The 24,148-nt window shown below is 43.4% G+C and overlaps 1 protein-coding gene across 1 annotated transcript in view; it reads left to right on the forward strand.

The window, feature by feature from the left end:
• The window catches only part of LOC126416323 (uncharacterized), a 1,316,869-nt gene that overhangs the window by 1,292,186 nt on the left and 535 nt on the right, over nucleotides 1-24,148 (forward strand). The window lies entirely within an intron of this gene.

The raw sequence follows: 24,148 nt of genomic DNA on the forward strand, positions 1-24,148 counted from the left end.
TGTGAGATTCGATCCGGCGACCTTCGCATTACGAACCCGAGTGCTTACCACTGCGGCACGACGCTGTAGAAAATTATTAATCGTAGAGAGTATTTCACTGCAACGATTTCTTTTAACTGTCGATTTTCTCGAGAACGGCTGGGAAGTGCATCTTGGTGCTTTGCCACATTACACCTCTGGCGATGAGCTTTTATTATGCGCAGTACGATTCGGATCTGAATTTCACAATTGGCGTGAGTTAGAAGAGGCCGTGCAATAGGGCTACGAGAAGCTGGATGTTCCTTCTGCGATAACGCAGAAATGCATGGCAGGAGTGTAGCCACTGTACGTGACTGACGGTAGCAGTGGCCGCGAGAATGTACGGTCGCAAGAAGATCGGGCTTCGGTCTGCCACGTGGCAATAGCGAGAGGGAAGACCATCGTCTTCGGCGTCTGGCTCTCGGGCATAGTACTGCATCTGCAGCAGGAATTTGAGCACCAGTTGGCACCACAGTGACACAACAAACTGTTAATAACCGGTTGCTTCAAGAGCAGCTCCGACCCAGGAGCCCCGTAGCATGTTTTTCACCACAAGTCACTGCAATTTTCGATGTTAGTGGTGTCAAGCGAGATCTCACAGGAGCGCAGTGTGGAGGTCTGTTGTGTTTTCTGATGAAAGCTGATTCTGCCTGTGTATTGGCTAGGAGGTTACCAATTGAGTACTTGCAACCAATCAGTCTACGTGCTAGACACACTGGTCCTACATCTACGTCTACATCTACGTGATTCACAGTAAAGCGCCTGTCAGAAGGTTCAATGAACCACCGTCAAGCTGTCTCTCTACCGTTCACTCTCAAACGGCGCGGGAAAAACGAGCACTTAATTTTTTCAGTGCAGGCCGTGATTTCTCTTCTTTTATCGTGATGATCATTTCTCCCTATTTCGGTTGGTGCCAATAAAACGTTCTCGCAATCGGAGGAGAAAACTGGTGATTGAAATTTCATGAGAAGATCCCGTCGCAACGAAATAAGCCTTTGTTTTAATGATTGCCACTCCAGTTCACGTATCATATTTGTGGCACTATCTCCCATAGCTGCGCGGGGTAGCAGTACGCCTTGAACGGTTCGATCCGCTCTCCCCATCGGAGGCTCGAGTCCTCCCTCGGGAATGGGTGTGTGTGTTGTCCTTAGCGTAAGTTGGTTTAAGATAGATTAAGAAGTTTCTAAGCCTAGGGACCGATGACCTCAGCAGCTTGGACTCATAGGAACTTACTACAAATTTCCTATCTCTATCTCGCGATAACACAAAACGATCTGCCCTTCATTGAGCTTTTTCGGTGTCATCCGTCAGTTTCACCTATGCGGATTCCACGCCTCACAGCAATACTCCAGGATAGGGCGGACTAGCGTGGTGTAAGCAGTGTCTTTAGTAGACCTGTTGCACTTTCTGATCTTATCTAAATCATTTTGCAACGCGTTTTGGTCATCTGATGACTTTACAAGATGGTACTTGAGAGCATTATCTGCAAACAACCTAAGACAGCTACTCGGATTGTCTCCTAGATCAGGAACAATAGAGGGCCTACAACACTAGCTTGGCGAAAGCCCGATATTACTTATGTTAGCATGCAGTTTGGTTAAAAGACTGCTTGTGAGGAAGGGAGTCAAAAGCCTTCTGGAAATCTAAAGGTATGGAATCAATTTGACAACCCCTGTCGATAGCATTCATTACTTCATGACTATAAAGAGCTAATTGTGTTTCACAAGTACGATATTTTCTGAATCCGTGCTGAACACGTGTCAATAAATCGTTTTCTTCGAGGTAATGCATAATGCTCGAATACAGTATACGTTCCAAAACTCTACTGCAAATCGTCGTTAGTGGTATGGGCCTGTAATTCAGCGGATTACTCCTATTTACCTTTTTTTGTATTGGTGTGACATGAGAAATTTTGCAGTCTTTAGGTGCGGAGCTTTCTATGAGCGAGCGGTTGTATATAACTGCTAAATATGGAGCTATTGTATCAGCATACTCTGAAAAGAACCTGTCTGGTATACAATCTGGACTGGAGGCCTTGCATTTAGTAAGTGATTTAAGGTGCCTTACTACACCGAGGATACCTACTTCTCTGTTTCTCATCTTGGCAGTTGTCCTTGATTGGAATTCGGGAATATTTACTTCGTCTTATTGGGCAAAGGAGTTTTGGAAAACTGTGTTAATATCTCTGCTTTAGTAGCAGTATCATCAGTGACTTCACCGTTATCGCGAAGTGAAGGTATTGATTGCGTCTTGCCACTGGTGTGCTTTATATATTACCAGATTCCGAGACAGAGTTTCGTTGTGGAAATTATTAAAAGCATCTTGCATTGAATCACGCGTTATATTTCGAACTTCTGCAAAACTTTGCCGATCTTGGGGATTTTACGTTTTTTCAAATGTGGCGTGCTTTTTTCGTTGCTTCTGCAACATCGGTCAGACCCGTTTTGCGTACCATGGGGGATCAGTACCATGAAGTATATATTAATGTGGTATATCCGCATCCTTGAAATCCCTCTGAAATCATTCCACATCCTTTCTACGCTTACATGATCAGAGCTGAAGGAGTAGAGACTGTTTCTTAAAAAGGGGATAATAGCATATTTATCAGCTTATTTGAATAGAGCTACTTTGCGTTTCTTTTTAATGGTTTTGGGTATTACGGTATTCAGCCTAGCAGAAATTGCCTTGTGGTCGCTAATCTCTGTATCCGTCATGATACTACCTATTTGTCCAGGATTATTTGTTGCTAAGTGTTCAAGAATGCTTTCGCAACTATTTACGCTTCAAGGGCCTCATAACTAATTGTTCAAAACAATTTTCTGACAGAGCATTCAGTAAATTTCTGATCACGTTTTTTGCCTGCCGCCGGCTTTAAACGTATAATTTTTCCAGGATATCGAGGGTAGATTGAAGTCACCACCGACTACAGTTCTATGAGTGGGATTCCTATTTGAAATGAGACTCAAGTTTTCTTTGAACCGTTAAGCAACTATGTCATCTGAGTCGGGGGATCGGTAAAACAATCCAGTTAATAGTTTAGTCCGATTGTCAAGTATAACCTCTACCCATACTATTTCACACGAACTACCTACTTGAATTTCACTACAAGGTAAACTACTGCTGGCAGTAATAAATACTCTACCACCAACTGTATTAAATTTATACTTTCTGAACACTGTTAGGTCGTTTGAAAAAATTACTTCTGAACTTATTTCCGGCTTTAGCCAGCTTTCCGTACTTATAACTATTTGAGCTTCAGTGCTTTCTATTAGGGCTTGGACCTCTAGTTCTTTCTCAGCACAGCTACGACAATTTACAACTACAATACCGGTTGTTACTACAACTACCTCACTGTGTTTTACCTGCCTCCTTTTAGAGGAATGCCCTTTCTGTGGTTTCCTGAGACCGTATAACCTACAAAACTGCCCAGTTCCTTCCACACAGCGCCGTTACTCTTGTAGCCGCTTTCTGTGTGTAGTGGACTCCTGACCTGTTAAACGGAGCCTGAAAACCCACCACCCGATGGCGCAAGTCAAGGAATCTGCAAGCAAGACAGACAGTCTTTACCATTTCCTCTAGCCGCCCGAAACCAGAGAGAATCTCCTCCATTCCAAAGTGACACACTTCACTGATATCGACATGAGCCATAACCAGCAGTTGGCTGCACCCTGTACTTTTCATGGCATCCTGAAGCACCGTTTCCACATCTGGAATGACTCCTCCCAGTATGCACACGGAGTGCACATGGCTTCCTTCCCCTCCTTGGCAGCCATGTTCCTAAGGTGCCCCATTCCGCACCTAACGTTGGAGCTCCAAACTAAAAGCAAACCCACCCTTTATGAATGCCCAGACCTTGTTGGCAGAGAAGCTTCCTCTGGAACAGGGTGGACGACTGCATCCGGCTCAGAGTCTTCGTCAGCCATAGACAATGCCTGAAACCTGTTCGTCAAACGAACCAGGGAGGCCCTACGATTCGCCCCTCGGAAAGTGTTTCACCTCCTGCCAGACTTTGGAATAATCTCCCACTTGACCCCAGGCGAAGGATCAAAGTCAGGCAGTACCCATGGCAGACATGGCAGCAGACCGATCGGGGAACACGTGGGACGTGCTCGAAGTCTCCCACATCCTAGCGTCCGAACCCCCCACCCACACACACACACAGTGATGCCCGTTGGCAGCAGCCTCAAGCTGTGTGACAGACGTCAACACTGCCTGGAGCTGTGAGCGAAGGATCACCAACTTAGCTCACATCTGTACACAGCAATCACAGTTCCTATCCATTACTGGTCTCTCCTGTTTGAAGCTCGTAATAGTATGTAACAAACGAACGGAGTACTCTGTTTGTTGGCAGCAAGAACTCGAGGTGCTGTGTCACCGAGGGTCTAACAGTCGCTGAGCTACACTAACCAAAACAAACAAAAGCTTGTACGATATGAGGCTCGATACAAACGTCGATAACAACGGTGGTACTGTAATCTGCACAGTTATTGTGCTTATTAAACAGTAAAACACACACGAAATTACAAAAATAAACTAGTACTAAACAGATACCTGAAAATAAGTCGCTCCTGCTCGAAACTCCTAAAAATATATAACAAACGATGGTGTACTCGCCTTAATGGCAGCAGGAACTCGAGGTGCTCTCTCACTTACAGTCTAACCGAAATTGAGTTATTGTAACCAGAGGAGCTATGCTAACCTGGAGCTATGGTCTGGGGTAGGAATTAGTATGACAGCTGGAGCGCTTTCGTGATTTATTCTTGACTGCAAAATTGTACGTCCGTCTGGTGATTCGCCCTTTTTTCTGTCATTCATGAGCAGCATTGCATGGGTATTTTCCAACAAAATAAAGGTGTTGTTACCAAACATGGTGTACAGAGTGTGTACATGCTGTCTTAACCTGTTGCGTCACCAGATCCGTCTCTATTCGAGCACATATGGAACACCGTCGGATAACACTGCAGCATCATCCACAAAGACCTTCGACTGTCCCTGTATTGACCGACGACTGCGACAGGCATACAACTCCATCCCACAAGCTGACGCCCGGCACCTGTACAACACAACAAATGCACGTTTTCTTGCTTGAATTCAAGACTGTGGTGGTTACACTGGTTGTTAATGTACCAATAATTCCCATTTGCTAATGTGTATCTCGCACCTACATTAATCTTTGATCATGCAATGTTAATCAGATAAATATGGTACCTAGACAAATGTATTACCGAAATTTTATTCCTCTACATTAATTATTATTTGGTGTTGCTATGTTTTCCTGTCGGCGTATGCGGGGTGGGCCATTGATAGTGACCGGGCCAAATATCTGACGAAATAAGCATCAAACGAAAAATCTACAAAGAACGAAACTCGTCTAGCTTGAAGGGGGAAACCAGATGGCGTTATGGTTGGCCCGCTAGATGGCGCTGCCATAGGCCAAACGGATATCAACTGCGTTTTTTGTAAATATTTGGCTGGTTCAAATGGCTCTGAGCACTATGGGACTTAACATCTGAGGTCATCAGTCCCCTAGAACTCAGAACTACTTAAACTTAACTAGCCTAAGGACATCACACACATCCATGCCCGAAGCAGGATTCTAACCTGCAACCATAGCGGTCGCGCGGTTCCAGATCGAAGCGTCTAGAACCACTCGGCCACATCGGCTGGCCGTTAAAAAGGAACTCCCATTTTTATCACATATTCGTGTAGTACGTAAAAGAATATGAACGTTTTAGTGGAACCACTTTTATCGCTCTGTGACAGATGGCGCTGTCACAAACGTTTAAGTACGTGGTATCTCGTAACATTCCGCCAGTGCGGACGGTATTTGCTTCGTGATACATTACCCGTGTTCAAATGGACCGTTTACCAATTGCGGAGAAGGTCGATATCGTGTTGATGTTTGGCTATTGTGATCAAAATGCCAAACGGGCGTGTGCTATGTATGCTGCTTGGTATCCTGGACGACATCATCCAAGTGTCCGGACCGTTAGCCGGAGAGTTACGTTATTTAAGGAACCAGGAAGTGTTCAGCCACATGTGAAACGTCAACCACGACCTGCAACAAATGATGATGCCCAAGTAGCTGTTTTATCTGCTGTCGCGGCTAATTCGCACATCACTAGCAGAAAAATTGCGCGAGAATCGGGAAGCTGAAAAATATCAGTGTTGCGAATGCTACATCAACATCAGTTGCACCCGTACCATATTTCTATGCACCGGGATTTGCATGGCGACGACTTTGAACGTCGTGTACAGTTCTGCCACTAGGCACAAGAGAAATTGTGGAACGATGACAGATTTTTTGCAAGCGTTCTATTTAGCGACGAAGCGTCATTCACCAACAGCGTTAACGTAAACCGGCACAATATGCACTATTGGGCAACGAAAAATCCACGATGGCTGCGACAAGTGGAACATCAGCGACTCTGGCAGGTTAATGTACGGTGCAGCATTATGGGAGGAAGGATAATTGGCCCCCATTTTATAAATGGCAATCTGAATGGAGCAATGTATGCTGGTTTCCTACGTAATGTTCTACCGATGTTACTACAAGATGTCTCACTGCATGACACAATGGCGATGTACTCCCAACATGATGTATGTCCGGCACATAGCTCGGGTGCGATTGAAGCGGTATTGAATAGCATATTTCATGACAGGTGGATTGGTCGTCGAAGCACCATACCATGGCCCGCACGTTCACCGTATCTGACGTCCCCGGATTTCTTTCTGCGGGGAAAGTTGAAGAATATTTGCTATAGTGATCCACCGACAACGCCTGACAACATGCGTCAGCGCATCGTCAATGCATGTGCGAATATTAAGGAAGACGAACTACTCGCTGTTGAGAGGAATGTCGTTACACGTATTGCCAAATGCATTGAGACTGACGGACATCATTTTGAACATTTATTACATTAATGCGGTATTTACAGATAATCAGAAATGATGAGTTCACAAAGGTACATGTATCACATTGGAAGAACCGAAATAAAATATTCAAACGTACCTACGATCTGTATTTTAATTTAAAACACTTATCTATTACCAACTGTTCGTCTAAAATTGTGAGCTATTACAACGCCATCTACGGCAAAGCGAAAACATTCATATTTCTCTACGTACTACACGAATATGTAATAAAAATGGGGGTTCTTGTTTAAAACAACGCAATTCATATCCGTTTGACCTATGACAGCGCCATTTAGCGGGCCAACCATAGCGCCATCTGGTTTCCCCCTTCAAGCTAGACAAGTTTCATTCTTTTGCAGTTTTTTCGTTTGACGCCTATTTCGTGAGATATTTGGCCCGGTCACGATGAATGGACCACCCTGTATAATCAGGGTGTCTCTCCCAAAAGTCGAGAGGCGCATTTCTTTATATGTTTTCTGAAACATATTTTCAGTTTCGTTTGTGCAGTGTATATCAGGAATCAACTCAAACAAATAGTGCTCATCATGTCTCTCATGTCGACGAAAAGCGTCAGTTTGTTTCCGTGCGCACTGGGTAGAGAGGTCCCACGTTAGTCTAGTGCGATTGGTATTAAAACGGACAGTAAAACTCTAATAGGAATCAGGAAACCATTAGCGATGGCAGTGCCCTGGCCCTTGCTGAAGCTGCCGCCAAACATGCAACGCTGCTGAGTCGCTGCCGGATTCCTCCATATCCTTCATGTTTTACTGTCCCTGTTAATATACATCGACAAAACGAATATCGTACTACAGTAATTTTGGAGCACTATATTGAATGGGTAGGCAAAATGCCTCTTAAAAAGTGGTTTTGACACTGGTCGTCTCGTGAAAGACTTGACCCATGAAGGGTACAGGGTGCACCCATCTGCAGGTGGTCGCTCATGTCGGCACCGATGATGTGTGTCGCTATGGATCGGAGGAAATCCTCTCTGGCTTCCGGCGGCTATCTGATATGGTGAAGACTGCCGGTCTCGCTAGCAGGATGAAAGCAGAGCTCACCATCTGCAGCATCGTCGACAAGACTGACTGCGGACCTTTGGTACAGAGCCGAGTGGAGGGTCTGAATCAGAGGCTGAGACGGTTCTGCGACCATGTGGGCTGCAGATTCCTCGACTTGCGCCATAGGGTGGTGGGGTTTCGGGTTCCGCTGGATAGGTCAGGAGTCCACTACACGCAACAAGCGGCTACACGGGTAGCAGGGGTTGTGTGGCGTGGGCTGGGCGGTTTTTTAGGTTAGATGGCCTTGGGCAAGTACAGAAAGGGCAACAGCCTCAACGGGTGCGGGGCAAAGTCAGGACAAGCGGGGACCAAGGAGCAATCGGTATTGTAATTGTCAACTGTTGAAGCTGCGTTGGTAAAGTACCAGAACTTCAAGCGCTGATAGAAAGCACCGAAGCTGAAATCGTTGTAGGTACAGAAAGCTGGCTTAAGCCAGAGATATATTCTGCCGAAATTTTTACAAAAGTACAGACGGTGTTTAGAAAGGATAGATTGCATGCAACCGGTGGTGGTGTGTTCGTCGCTGTTAGTAGTAGTTTATCCTGTAGTGAAGTAGAAGTGGATAGTTCCTGTGAATTATTATGGGTGGAGGTTACACTCAACAACCGAACTAGGTTAATAATTGGCTCCTTTTACCGACCTCCCGACTCACCAGCATTAGTGGCAGAACAACTGAGAGAAAATTTGGAATACATTTCACATACATTTTCTCAGCATGTTATAGTCTTAGGTGGAGATTTCAATTTACCAGATATAGACTGGGACACTCAGATGTTTAGGACGGGTGGTAGGGACAGAGCATCGAGTGACATTATACTGAGTGCACTATCCGAAAATTACCTCGAGCAATTAAACAGAGAACCGACTCGTGGAGATAACATCTTGGACCTACTGATAACAAACAGACCCGAACTTTTCGACTCTGTATGTACAGAACAGGGAATCAGTGATCATAAGGCCGTTGCAGCATCCCTGAATATGGAAGTTAATAGGAATATAAAAAAGGGAGGAAGGTTTATCTGTTTAGCAAGAGTAATAGAAGGCAGATTTCAGACTACCTAACAGATGAAAACGAAAATTTCTGTTCCGACACTGACAATGTTGAGTGTTTATGGAAAAAGTTCAAGGCAATCGTAAAATGCGTTTTAGACAGGTACGTGCCGAGTAAAACTGTGAGGGACGGGAGAAACCCACCGTGGTACAACAACAAAGTTAGGAAGCTACTGCGAAAGCAAAGAGAGCTCCACACCAAGTTTAAACGCAGCCAAAACCACTCAGACAAACAGAAGCTAAACGATGTCAAAGTTAGCGTAAGGAGGGCTATGCGTGAAGCGTTCAGTTAATTCGAAAGTAAAATTCTACGTACCGACTTGACAGAAAATCCTCGGAAGTTCTGGTCTTACGTTAAATCAGTAAGTGGCTCGAAGCAGCATATCCAGACACTCCGGGATGATGATGGCATTGAAACAGAGGATGACACGCGTAAAGCTGAAATACTAAACACCTTTTTCCAAAGCTGTTTCACAGAGGAAGACCGCACTGCAGTTCCTTCTCTAAATCCTCGCACAAACGAAAAAATGGCTGACATCGAAATAAGTGTCCAAGGGATAGAAAAGCAACTGGAATCACTCAATAGAGGAAAGTCCACTGGACCTGACGGGATACCAATTCGATTCTACACAGGGTACACGAAAGAACTTGCCCCCCTTCTAACAGCCGTGTACCGCAAGTCTCTAGAGGAACGGACGGTTCCAAATGATTGGAAAAGAGCACAGATAGTCCCAGTCTTCAAGAAGGGTCGTCGAGCAGATGCGCAAAACTATAGACCTATATCTCTGACGTCGATCTGTTGTAGAATTTTAGAACATGTTTTTTGCTCGAGTATCATGCCGTTTTTGGAAACCCAGAATCTACTATGTAGGAATCAACATGGATTCCGGAAACAGCGATCGTGTGAGACCCAACTCCCTTTATTTGTTCTTGAGACCCAGAAAATATTAGATACAGGCTCCCAGGTAGATGCTATTTTTCTTGACTTCCGGAAGGCGTTCGATACAGTTCCGCACTGTCGCCTGATAAACAAAGTAAGAGCCTACGGAATATCAGACCAGCTGTGTGGCTGGATTGAAGAGTTTTTAGCAAACAGAACACAGCATGTTGTTATCAATGGAGAGACGTCTACAGACGTTAAAGTAACCTCTGGCGTGCCACAGGGGAGTGATGTGGGACCATTGCTTTTCACAATATATATAAATGACCTAGTAGATAGTGTCGGAAGTTCCATGCGGATTTTCGCGGATGATGCTGTAGTATACAGAGAAGTTGCAGCATTAGAAAATTGTAGCGAAATGCAGGAAGATCTGCAGCGGATAGGCACTTGGTGCAGGGAGTGTCAACTGACTCTTAACATAGACAAATGTAATGTACTGCGAATACATAGAAAGAAGGATCCTTTATTGTATGATTATATGATAGCGGAACAAACACTGGTAGCAGTTACTTCTGTAAAATATCTGGGAGTATGCATGCGGAACGATTTGAAGTGGAGTGATCATATAAAATTAATTGTTGGTAATGCGGGTACCAGGTTGAGATTCATTGGGAGAGTCCTTAGAAAATGTAGTCCATCAACAAAGGAGGTGGCTTACAAAACACTCGTTCGACCTATACTTGAGTATTGCTCATCAGTGTGGGATCCGTACCAGATCGGTTTGACGGAGGAGATAGAGAAGATCCAAAGAAGAGCGGCGCGTTTCGTCACAGGGTTATTTGGTACCCGTGATAGCGTTACGGAGATGTTTAATAAACTCAATTGGCAGACTCTGCAAGAGAGGCGCTTTGCATCGCGGTGTAGCTTGCTCGCCAGGTTTCGAGAGGGTGCGTTTCTGGATGAGGTATCGAATATATTGCTTCCCCCTACTTATACCTGCCGAGGAGATCACGAATGTAAAATTAGAGATATTAGAGCGCGCACGGAGGCTTTCAGACAGTCGTTCTTCCCGCGAACCATACGCGACTGGAACAGGAAAGGGAGGTAATGACAGTGGCACGTAAAGTACCCTCCGCCACACACCTTTGGGTGGCTTGCGGAGTATAAATGTAGATGTAGATGTAGATGAGTAGCATTCGTTTGGGCTGACTCAAGCTACACGCTGCAAAACGAAATTGCAAATATCTGCCGAAACACCAGACCAATAATATTTCCTTTCTTTTTACCAAACACATCAACGTGCGCCATGTGTCACCGATTTCTGTTTAATGAATTACCAGTGCTGCCGAAGAATGTTACCTTTGCAGAAAGACAACGTCTGTGATCTATACGCCATGTGACATAACACCAACAGCCTAAATATTTAGTCATAACACTTACGAATAACTTAAACTGGAACGATCACATAGTTAATGTTGTAGGGAAATCGAATTAATGTCTCCGTTTTATTGGCAGAACACTTAGAAAAAACAACAGGTCTACTAAAAAGACTGCCTACTCTATGCTTCTCCGTCCTCTTCTGGAGTAATACTGCGCGATACGGGACCCGTATCAGATAGGACTGACGAAGACATGGAAGGACGTTCACAGGAGAACAGCTCGTTTTGTATCACTGGGAATTAGGGGAAAGAGTTTCACGAATATGATACACGAGTTGGTGTGGCTATTAGTAAATCAATGGTTTTTTTCGTTGTCGCAGGACCTATTCACGAAATTTGAGTCACCAAATTTCTCCTTCAGAAACGTAAGTAATTTCTTGGCGCTCATCGATAAGGGGGGCAATTATCACTGCGAAAAAATGACAGAAATCTGACCTCTCACGGAGAGATTAAAGTGTTTGGTTTTCCCGCGCGCTGTTTGAGAATGGACTGGTAGAGAAATGGCTTGAAGGTGAACCCTCTGTCACGAACTTAATTGTGAGTTGTAGAGAAACCTAGAGTAGGTCGTGCGATAGTGGCTCACTGCAGTGTTTCATGAGCAATGAATTGGTCGACGAGGTCCGGTAACATGGCCACTTTTGTTCGCCGGATCCGAGTCCGTTGGGTTTTTGGCTATAGGGAAATTCGTGTACGCTTCCATCGAAAATACACAGACGCTACAAAAACCCGTGAACAGTGCATGTGACGTTATCCGAATGAAGACAATTGTATTCGAAAGAGTGCATGATTCACTGCAAGAATGTTTGCAGGATGTGTCACTGAGACGCCCTGCTAATCCTTCAGGACAGGCTGGTAGTTTAAGTTGTGGAAAGGGGCCAAAAGAATCGGCTGTCAGTTACACTCGTACATGCAACCTTTTATTTGATCAAACATTACAAGAGCCGAGAAAAAGTATTTTTAAAATAAGAAAAACACAGATTTAGTTTTGGAACTTAATTAGCGGCTGAATGCGTTGTTTGAGAGTGGAGTGGTAGAGAAATGGCTTGAAGGTGAACCCTCATCAAGCACTTCACCAGACCAGCACACAACAGGGAGTTCAATGGAAGAATGTACAAGGTATTGGCGCCCACCACCAATCTCATGCCTTAAGGGAAAGACCACTTTAATTGAAAAATGTCTGAAAGCCAATAACTTAAAGCTCAACCAAAAACAGAAATTTAAGAGGCAAAGCCTTATCTTAAAGCAGTTCCTTTATTAGGCGGGGGGACCAAAGAATCTGACACTTTATGAGCAAACATCTTAAATAGAAAATCGGCTAAAGGCCCAACACTTAAGACTCAATAACATTAATTTTAAAAATGACTAAAGCTTTACGTAAAACAGTTCTTAAATTACGCTGAAGGCCTAAACCACCTGACACCTTAAGGGCAAAACAACCTTAATCAAAAAACGGCTAGAAGCCATACAAGTACAAACAAAAAGGACAAACGAGAAAAAGCAGTACACCCAAGGATGCTCAGAAGTTCCGAAGGTCGGATGACCTTCGCAGTCGGCGTAACCATTGTCGATACGACGACAACCCAACCGACAGGCAGTCAACAGACCCACCGACTGGCTAACCTCCACTTCACCAAACCAGCGCACAACAGGGAGTTGGTGGTGGTGGTTAGCGTTTAACGTCCCGTCGACAACGAGGTCATTAGAGACGGAGCGCAAGCTCGGGTTAGGGAAGCGTTGGGAAGGAAATCGGCCGTGCCCTTTCAAAGGAACCATCCCGGCATTTGCCTGAAACGATTTAGGGAAATCACGGAAAACCTAAATCAGGATGGTTGGAGACGGGATTGAACCGTCGTCCTCCCGAATGCGAGTCCAGTGTGCTAACCACTGCGCCACCTCGCTCGGTCAACCGGGAGTTCAATGGAACAATGTAGAAGGTATTGGTGCCCACAACCAATTATACATTGAGCTGTGAAACTACACACGATGCTGGACAGTGACAATGCGATGAGGAAAAGACTGCCTGAACTTACGGCAACGGCCAGGGCAGGTAACTGGAACGTTAACGTCCACAAGGCAGAAGATTACGCTGGAGCACTTCAATTCAAATAAGCAAGTCCAGTTAAACTCCACCGGAGGGTGGCTAAAATTTACCAACTCGAAAACACATGATGTTGCTATCACGAATATCTCAACAGCTGACAACGAACTCCAAACGAGACCATGTGAACAGTCGTGACTTGCTGGTAGATTAAGTCAAAACTCAACTTTCATGTCCAGGACCGGTGAGCCATGAACCTCGTAGCAATGGGAACAGCACCACACACTCCGACACCACATCGAGGCCGCTAGCGGGCCCAGCAAAACTACTCGCCGCAGAGATTTCCTCGATGCTCCACGCCAACCGACCAACTGCACAGGCCCGGAAACAGTGCAAGGACCAAGTACACGTCAGCCGATGAGACGACCAACCGAACGACCAATCAACAGTCGTCCTATTCTAATCTCCCTCCGTCGGACGGTTCATGTGTGTCCCCAGCAGTCTGCGAGCACTGGCTGTCACCACCTCACGAGCACTCCGTCCCCCGATTTCACTTCTGCTGCGTCCCGATTGCACTGCTGGTCCGTCCCGAAGTGACTGCCAGACACACGACGACCCTGAAATATTATCGGTCGCTCCAGAGACGGTACGACAGTGCACTTATCGATACGCGCTGCTGCTGCCGCTCACGGGCAAGTAAGACAGGAAGTTAATGACGGCAGTAAATGTAAGAAGAAAAAGAGGGGGCAGTACTGTAATAGAAGATGACAAACGATAAATGGGATAAACGCGAGCTGTGCGCGACTCATACATGATCTGTAATAACAGCATGCAGCTCTGTCTATAGTGTCTTCTATGTAAAAGACAGCTCGGAATGAGAGGATACATTAGGCAATATCACGTGATATACGTATCATTAGAGGAACTTTTCTTCTTGTTTTGACCAATACCACACACTTTCTGAAGCACCTTGTACAACTGGAGCCGTAAGGAGGGGCTGGTGGGATAGGTCACCACCAAGGGGCCAGAAACGAAAGTGACACAAGAACTGACCAAAAAATATTTAAAAAAAAAACGGTTCAGACGTGAGTTCTCCTACCTCTCGTTTTCGTAACTAGTGCTTACGAGAATAAGCCTAAGTCCTCCTACGGCCCTTGTTTGTAAAATCTAATTCCATTCGATTTTTAGCTACGGTCACATTAGAGGCATTAGTGTGTGCCAAACCTATCATAAATGAGTAGAAGATATAGGTGCTTGTGACCATTGCGTATGAGGCAACCCGTATAAAACCAGGTGTATTTCAAAGGGTGCGTCATTCACTGGGAAGGAGGGCTGCAGAATTTGTTAGGAAGCGAAGTAACCACATGAACCACGTCCTCCTAGTTCCACATAGCACGCACATAGGAATGAGACGACAGGGTGCTCCATGTCTGAATAGGTACCGATTGTCAGACATGTCATTATAGGGAAACTGCTTCTAGTTTCGACCAATACTACCACATCAAAAACAAAGGATACTTTTTAAAACACTTTTTCTTTTACGCCAGGTATTTAATTTCCATTTGTGATGACTGTCTTTGGGATCTAAACACGAACAGTTGTGCAATAACCGAAAACAACTGGAATGGCAAAAAGATCTCGCATTGTGGAGCTGTTTAACGAAGTAGCTGCTTTCATGTTCCAGGAGAAACAGCTGGAGAAAATCATTTAGACGACTTCCCGTTAGGACATTTTGTAAGTAAAGAGGTGCTTGTCTCTAGAATAAGACACAGTTGCTGATCTTCACTTCAATGAGACAAGTAAACTGGTTTGCTACGCTCACTTCCACGACATAATAATATCCTTACTTTACTCAAAGCAATAGCCTTTTTCCTTTTAATTCTAACTTTTTATGCAATATTAATAGTTTTTCAGGGTCAAATAAAATATATTTGGTTTGTTATATATCATTCAAAAGCAATGTATAGCAGGTCACCTAAACAATAAGATATAGCTTTCGTTAAACTTCCTTTTTATTTAGAAACTGTGCATTTATTTACTGGATTGGTATGTTTAATATCTTGTGAGTAATATTTTTCATAAATTTCATGTATGTAATACAGGGTCTCCATAATTAAATATCTAGTTTCGAAACGCTGTAGAAAGAGAACTACTGCTCCTAACGAAGTCAAATTTGAAGAGCATGTTGTTGAAGCGGGGGAAACGTCATGCAACCAAAAAACCTGAACGAAAATTTGACCAGTAGATAGTACTGTAGACGTCAGAATATGCACAAAAACAGATGCGCGGCACGCCGCTGTTCCCCAGTTTGCGTCCGAGATGTCCGACATGTCTGTCTCTATAAAGGATCGCTGGTAAAGCTCTTTTACAGGACGCTGTCTGTATGCCAGCACGCATGCAGAAGTTCCGGAAACTCAAAGCAATGAAAAAGGGCGCTTTTGCGATGCCTGCTAAGAGTCTGGAGAAAATGATTACAAAATTAGAGATTGCAATGTGACAGAGGGATGAAAGCAGTTGACCCGACTTTTGTCGATGATGTGGCACCAGTATTGCAGGAGGGCCGAGCGAAGTAGTGGAAACATGCAGTGCACAGCGAATTGCTATCCACTCAAATTCACCCACGTTCACCAGTTGCTTCCGGCCGATCTGCGAGCAAGACGAAGGTTTGCTCTGGAATTTCTTGTTGGCATGGAAGGAAATAATGAAGGTCCATGTAACGTTCTATAAACAGCGTAAGCCAGCCCGTTTCCATGGACGTGATAATACACAGGACAGCAGGATATGGGCAACGGAAAATCTGCACCCACTCAACAGGTACCACTTCATTCTACTAAAGCGATTATGTAATGTGGGTTGACGGTCTGGCTATGGTGGGGCCTTATTTCTTCGAGGTGGTCAGTGCTAAGAGAGTCTGTTGTGCACCAACGTCATTCCAACCCTTCAACAACGTCGATGAGTGGGTAGGATCATTTTTATGCAAGATCAGCCACCATTTCGCTACAGCCTGGCCGTCCATAACAGCTGATCTTAATCCGTGTGACTTCTGGCTATGGGATTATATTAAAGATGTTGTGTTCAGCGCTCTAATTGAGAACGTAGCTGAGGTGAAAGAACGCACTGCGCAAAGCATTTTGAACGTGATCCCTGAGGCACTTCTATGTCGTGTGGAACTTGCTATTTCTCGATTTCTAATTTTGGCAGAAACTGAAGGCTGCATATTGAACATGTTTTGCACCAGTCTCACGACAATTAGAAACCGACGGCATTTTGCTTTTTGCGCTGTTTTTGGCGCCAGAACGATTAAAAATGGATGTCATTTTGATTTTTATCTGGTTTTTGGCCTCAGGCCAGTTAAAAATCGATTTTCCCACCCGATGTGAAACGATCTTCCTTTGGTGGATGGGCCATCTTAACTAATAGTGCCACAACTCTTGACTCGCGGTGTACAATAATGTGCATTGAATAGTATGGATGGTGTAATGTACAACTCAAACCAAAGCCATCGTATTATGATTTATCTGTCATTTATAGCTGACACCGTTTACGATAAGACGCTTTCAGCGCCATCTATTGGTTAATTTTTTTCCATGATTTTTCCCCCTGCGTCAGTAATATGCTGTTCGAATACGACGTCATTCTGAGTACTGTCTCTCTTTCTTCAGAGATTTGAAACTGGAACTTTATTTATACATTAATGTTGCTATATATTAATGTTGCTTCCTACAGAATCAGGAAAGTTCTGTGCATAGAAAATCTCCCCATGGGATGGCGTAGAGGGTTGGCGGTGGTAGTTGGGAGCGGGGGGGGGGGGGGGGGGGTGTTGGGGAGGTGGGGAGGGAGGAGGGAGGTACGGTTTTGGTAGTAATGCAGGTTGCCAAGGGTGCAGGATCACCGCAGCGTGGATATGTGCTCAAATCCTGCCCAGTCACACTAACGGAAACCAAAAAGTACAGGTACTGAAAATAAAAACAGGCACAGAAAATATTTCACGAACCCTGAGATATGCATCCTCTTCACAGCATATGTACACAGGACAGATGGTGTAAGTAGTTTGCCTATGGTACATGAAACACTTTCCGTGTCTGTTTTATTTTTCCAAACCCGTATTGTCAATAGCTTGTTTCAAACAGACTCCTCTTATTTCATAAGTCCTTACACGTGCTTAGTATGCTATTTCTGTGAATGTTTCTTTCTAATATAAATACCACAACGTCACTAGTCACAAGAAATTCTTTACAAAGCGTTTTGGAGACTTTGCTGGATCATAAGATGGCAGTCCCAATTAGTTGTTCTCAAACTGATCTTTACAGGCTAGCCCTTTTCTATTTTCGTCATACTTATTGTAGTTGAAGCACAAGCAGTGGACATAAGATTTTCGAAAAAATAGCTCTGAACACTATGGGACTTAACAGCTATGGTCATCAGTCCCCTAGAACTTAGAACTACTTAAACCTAACTAACCTAAGGACAGCACACAACACCCAGCCATCACGAGGCAGAGAAAATCCCTGACCCCGCCGGGAATCGAACCCGGGGACCCGGGCGTGGGAAGCGAGAACGCTACCGCACGACCACGAGATGCGGGCTAAGATTTTCGAAATCGATACGAAGCAATTCTCAAAACATTCGAAAAAATAAGCTTTGACATTTTCAGATGCTTAAGCACTGGAACAAAGAACATCACTCCAGTACACAGAAAAGGCCATAATTAAGGAAGTAACGTTACAATATCGCAATCACTAAGCCGCTGTATCGAGTCCCGATAGAAGCGGTTCCTTTTAAATTTCGTTGGAATCAACGTTTGTTATAAAAATGGCATTTTTAACAAACGAGTATTTATCTCTTTCTATATTTAATGACTAATTTTACCTAAAATGGTTATTTAAAATGAATTACAATTAGGTACAAAAATGGTAGACAGCCAACAGAAAAATAAAGACTTTTTAATTTCTGTAGGTTAAGAAAAAAACATAGAAGGTGAAGCTGGAAGAGAACATAAGACAAATCCTGGATTGCCAGAACAAGTTGTAGCAATAGTGGTGGTAGTAGTAGTAGTAGTAACAGAAGAAGTAGAAGAAGAAGAAGAAACATATCAAAACACAAACGATATTTCAAAAAATATTCAGTTTACTATGAATACCCTCTTTTTTATAAAATTAGCAATTAAAAATGAAAAAAATCATATCGATAAAAAAGTTACGTTGCGCGTCAGAGTCGGTTAAATAACATTTCAGTGATGTGATAATAAATACTGCACTCCCCCCCCCCCCCCCCACCCCCCATGAACCATGGACCTTGTCGTTGGTGGGAAGGCTTAGCGATACAGATGGCCGTACCGTAGGTGCAACAATAACGTAGGGGTACCTGTTGAGAGGCCAGACAAACGTGTGGTTCCTGAAGAGGGGCAGCAGCCTTTTCAGTAGTTGCAGGGGCAACAGTCTGGGTGACTGACTGATCTAGCTTTGTAACACTAACCAAAAAGTCCTTTCTGTGCTGGCACTGCGGACGGATGAAAGCAATGGGAAACTACAGCCGTAATTTTTCCCGAGGGCATGCAGCTTTACTGTATGGTTACATGACGATGGCATCCTCTTGGGTAAAATATTCCGGAGTTAAAATAGTCCCCCATTCGCGTCTCCGGGTGGGGACTACTCAGGAGGACGTGGTTCTCAGGAGAAAGAAAAGTGGCGTTCTACGGATCGGAGCGTGGAATGTCAGCTCCGTTAATGGGGCAGGTAGGTTAGAAAATTGAAAAAAGGAAAAGGCTAGGTTAAAGCTAGATATAGTCGGAATTAGTGAAGTTCGGTAGCAGCAGGAAAAAGATTTCTGATCAGGTGACTACAGGGTTATAAATACAAAATCAAATAGGGGTAATGCAGCAGTTGGTTCAATAATGAATAAGAAAATAGGAGTGCGGGTAAGCTACTACGAACAGCATAGTGAACGCCTTATTGTGGCCAAGGTAGACACGAAGCCCACGCCTACCACAGTTGTACAAGTTAATATGACAAATAGCTCCGCAGATGATGAAGACATTGCTGAAATGTATGATGAGAAAAAGGAAATTATTCCGATAGTGAAGGGAGACGAAAATTTGACCGTAATTGATGACTGGAATTCGATAGTAGGAAAAGGGAGAGAAGGAAAGTGAATATGGAATAGGGGTAAGGAATGAAACAGGAAGCCGCCTGGTAGAATTTTGCACAGAGCATAACTTAATCATAGCTAACAATTGGTTCAATAATCATGAAAGAAGGTTGATTTCATGGAAGAGGCCTAGAGATACTGGAAGGTTTCAGATATATTATATAATGGTAAGACAGTGATATAGGAACCAGGTTTTAAATTGAAAGACATTTCCACGGGCAGATGTGGACCCTGATCGCAATCTATTGCTTATGAAATGTAGATTAAAACTGAAGGAACTGCAAAAAGGTAGGGATTTAAGGAGATGGGACCAGGATAAACTGACAGAACGAGAGGTTGTTGGGAGTTTCAGGGAGAGCATGAGGGAAAGATTGACAAGAATGGGGTAAAGAAATACAGTACATGAAGAATGGATAGCTTTGAGAGATAAATAGTGAAGGCAGAAGAGGATCAAGTAGGTAAAAAGACGAGGGCCAGTAGAAACTCTTGGGTAACTGAAGAAATATTGAATTTAAGTGATGAAAGGAGAAAATATAAAAATGCAGTAAATGAAGCAGGTAAAAAGGAATACAAACGTCTCAAAAGTGAGATTGACAGGAAGTGCAAAATGGCTAAGCAGGGATGGCTGGAGGACAAATGTAAGGATGTAGAGGCATATATCACTAAGCGTAAGATAGATACCCCTCACAGAAAAATTAAAGAGGCCTTTGGAGAAAAGAGAACCACTTGTATCAACATCAAGAGCGCAGATGGAAACCCAGTTCTAAGCAAAGAAGGGAAAGCAGAAAGGTGGAAGGTGTATATAGAGGGTCTACACAAGGACGATGTATTTGAGGACAATATTATGGAAATGGAAGACGATGTAGATGAAGATGAAATGGGAGATATGATACTGCGTGAAGAGTTTGACAGAGCACTGATCGATGTAAGCCGAAACAAGGCCATGGGAGTAAACAACATTCGATTAGAACTACTGAGAGCCTTGGTAGAGCCAGTCCTGACAAAACTCTACCATCTGGTGAGAAAGATATATAAGACAGGCGAAATATCCTCAGATTTCAAGAAGAATATAATAATTCCAATCCCAAAGAAAGCAGATATTAACAGATGTGAAAATTACCGAACTATCAGTTTAATATGTCACGGCTGCAAAATACTAACACGAATTCTTTATAGACGAATGGAAAAACTGGTAGAAGCCGACCTTGGTTAAGTTCAGTTTCGAATCGGTAGAAATGTTGGAACACGTGAGGCAACACTGACCCTACGACTTATCTTAGCATATAGATTAAGGAAAGGCTAACCTACGTTTCTAGCATTTGTAGACTTAGAGAAAGCTTTTGACAATCTTGGTCGGAATATTCTCTTTTAAATTCTGAAGGTGGCAGGGGTAAAATACAGGGAGAGAAAGTGTATTTACAATTTGTATAGAAACCAGATGGTAGTTATAAGAGTCGAGGGGCATGAAAGGGAAGCAGTGGTTGGGAAGGGAGTGAGACAGGGTTGTAGCCTATCCCCGATGTCGTTCAATCTGTATATTGAGCAAGCAGTAAAGGAAACAAAAGCAAAATCCGGAGTAGGATATAAAATCCATGGGGAAGAAATAAAAACTTTGAGGTTCGCGATGACATTGTAATTCCGTCAGAGACAGCACAGGACCTGGAAGAGCAGTTGGACAGAATGGACACAGTCTACAAGGATAATGGAATGTGGTCGAATTAAATCAGGTGATGCTGATTGAATTAGATTAAGAAGTGAGACACTTAAAGTAGTAGATGAATTTTGCTATTTGAGGAGCAAGATAACTGATGATGGTCGAAATAGAGAGGATATAAAATTCAGACTGGCGATGGCAAGGAAAGCATTTCTGAAGAAGAGAAATTTGGTAACATCGAGTATAGATTTAAATGTCAGGAAGTCGTTTCTGAAAGTATTTGTGTGGAGTGTAGCGATGTATGGAAGTGAAACATGGACGATAAATATTTTAGACAATACAAGTTTTCGAAATGTGGTGCTGCAGAAGAGTGCTGAAGATTAGATGGGTAGACCACATAACTAATGAGGAGGTATTGTATAGAATTGGGGAGACGTTCGTGGCGCAACTTGACTAGAAGAAGGGATCGGTTGGTAGAACATGTTTTGAGGCATCAAGGGATCACCAATTTAGTATTGGAGGCAGCGTGGAGGGTAAAAACCGTAGAGGCAGACCAAGAGATGAATACACAGGGTAGTGTAGCATGGAGAGCTGCATCAAACCAATCTCTGGACTGAAGACCACAACAACAACAATAAATTCTGAACTCAAATAAAACTGAAATATATATGCAGCGAGAATGGAACCATTTACCTCTTCATTATAAGAATAAAACGATATACGCTCACCTATTGGCGCTTCTAATAACTGTATTGGAAATTTTTGTACTCTGTATGGCTCAAGGTCGTGAAATTTGTAAACTCAATTTTTAAGAGTGTTTCTACTCTTTCAGGAAATTAATGTCCACGCACTGACGTTGAAGTCCTCTGTCAGACGCCTTGCCTCTGGGAAACCAATATTCCCGACATATCTAGAGACTCGTATGATTTTGACTGAAAAACTGTGATATCACTAAAAAACACAATGTAAAGTAAAAAAATAGTGAAATTGCTGTCCTACACTACTACAATTAGACCACCAAAACGATCGTTTTCTTACGAGCATTACGCGTTCCCACATCTCGCCGTATGAGGGTGCTTGACGCATCCAGGTGCAGTGACGATTGTGATTGTTTCTGTGCTTCACGTATTATGGTACCTGGACTTCCAAATCTTTGAGCACGATACATTTAACAGTCAACGTTTTTATGAGACTGTGCTCCTGATGTGCGTCTTTTCAGGATTGCATTCCGACATGATTTCATTTTCGTGGAGGACAACGGGCGACCTCGCCGAACAGCGGAGATGAAGGAGCTATATTGGATCTAGATTATATTCTGCTAATGGACTGATCTGCCCATTCCGCCAACTTAAACCCCAACTTACTGGTGGAGGAAAGAAACGACCTCTCTGCAGACACTGTGGCCAGCATGGGAGCTTGGGGCAGAGCGTGCGTTGCCTCACGTGCTGGTCACAAACCCCACGAAGAACCATGTCCCACCTTTTATGATGTCTTGGGGACCATGATAAATAGCGTGACTGCTAAGCAATTATTGTCCGGCATTAAAAATATAGCTTTTCGTCTCATTGCTTATTTCTTTGTTGCTTTTTGTACGGTATTGTAGTAGTTCGTTCTATGTAGGATCCAAGTCTCGTCCAGGGAGTTATACCAGTGCACTAGCAAAAGCAAGTCCGCGGAAATCCGGTAAAAACAGTAACCTCAACACCTATATATTATCATCAAGCACTTCGCCCAGTTGACGTACTGAACCCGCGAGTTACAACATAAACACATAGATTCTCTCTCCTCCCCTCTCACCCCTTCCCCCCCTCTCTCACCCTTTTTCACAAACACACACACACACACACACACACACACACACACACATACACAGGTAGATGGAGACAGATTTTCTGCTGGCACTGGCACGATGACAATAACATAATATACTGTACCTGTCTACCTCACACTTCCACATTTAACGGTGGTAAAAATAAATCATCCCTCGATAACGAATGAGGCTGGAAGATCCCACATGACTGATACTGTGCTGAATCGCTGATTTTTTTTAATGTAAGATTTTGAGGAGTCCAATATGACAAAGTAATGTTGCAATATCACAATATTACATATTTAAACAAAATACTATCTAAGTAATATTGTATAATAGCCATTATCTAGGATGTGTGTGTTCATTGTCTTTCAAGGTTCTTTTTCCAAGTATCTGTTTTTATCCTAGAGCAACTTAATATATAACACATACTGACGTGGAGGTCTGGCTCTAAATCTTTGGACAGTGATGGGGTTTCTGGCTTTGTCACAAAAGCAAATTCTTTTTTTTTATGGGAATCCTATATGTCATTGACAGCTACCTATGAATCCTGGTGACGACGTCGGTAATATTTGTGTGTTCAGCCTTTGTCAAGCAGCAGTCAGGATTCACATCTAAATATATTCCAGTCTTTGCACATTGGTTCCCTCTCTTCGTAATTTAATATATTTTAACCAGCTGAGGGCATTCTTAACAGATTTATCGGCTTCGACTATTATAAGTTCTCAATTCTAATCTGTGAGGAAAACAATTCTGTGGTCAGGAAACAAAATTTTACTTGTCCAAGTTCGTCCAGAACATCACAGAATAACGAGCAAGCTGAAAAAATGGCACCACGAGACTTTTGGATGAGATGGTTCTGCTCCCGCTCAAGTTAGTGACTGGTTCCAGATATTATTGTTGCGTGGAATAATTATTTACTGTCTTTATTTTGAAATCAATTCGAAATAATTGTGTTTGATGACGTTGGTTTGTTACGCTCGATTTTGGAGCTCTGAGGGTTCCCTGATCAGGCGCTTAGGATATTAACACAATATCAGTACAGTCATTTGTATAACCATTAATGTGATAAATACATATTACGAATTATATGAAGATAACATCTTAGAATCAATTTCAACATCTATCAACCGTTGTTA

Source organism: Schistocerca serialis, chromosome 8 (genome assembly GCF_023864345.2).
Source record: "Schistocerca serialis cubense isolate TAMUIC-IGC-003099 chromosome 8, iqSchSeri2.2, whole genome shotgun sequence".
Lineage (NCBI taxonomy): Eukaryota > Metazoa > Arthropoda > Insecta > Orthoptera > Acrididae > Schistocerca > Schistocerca serialis.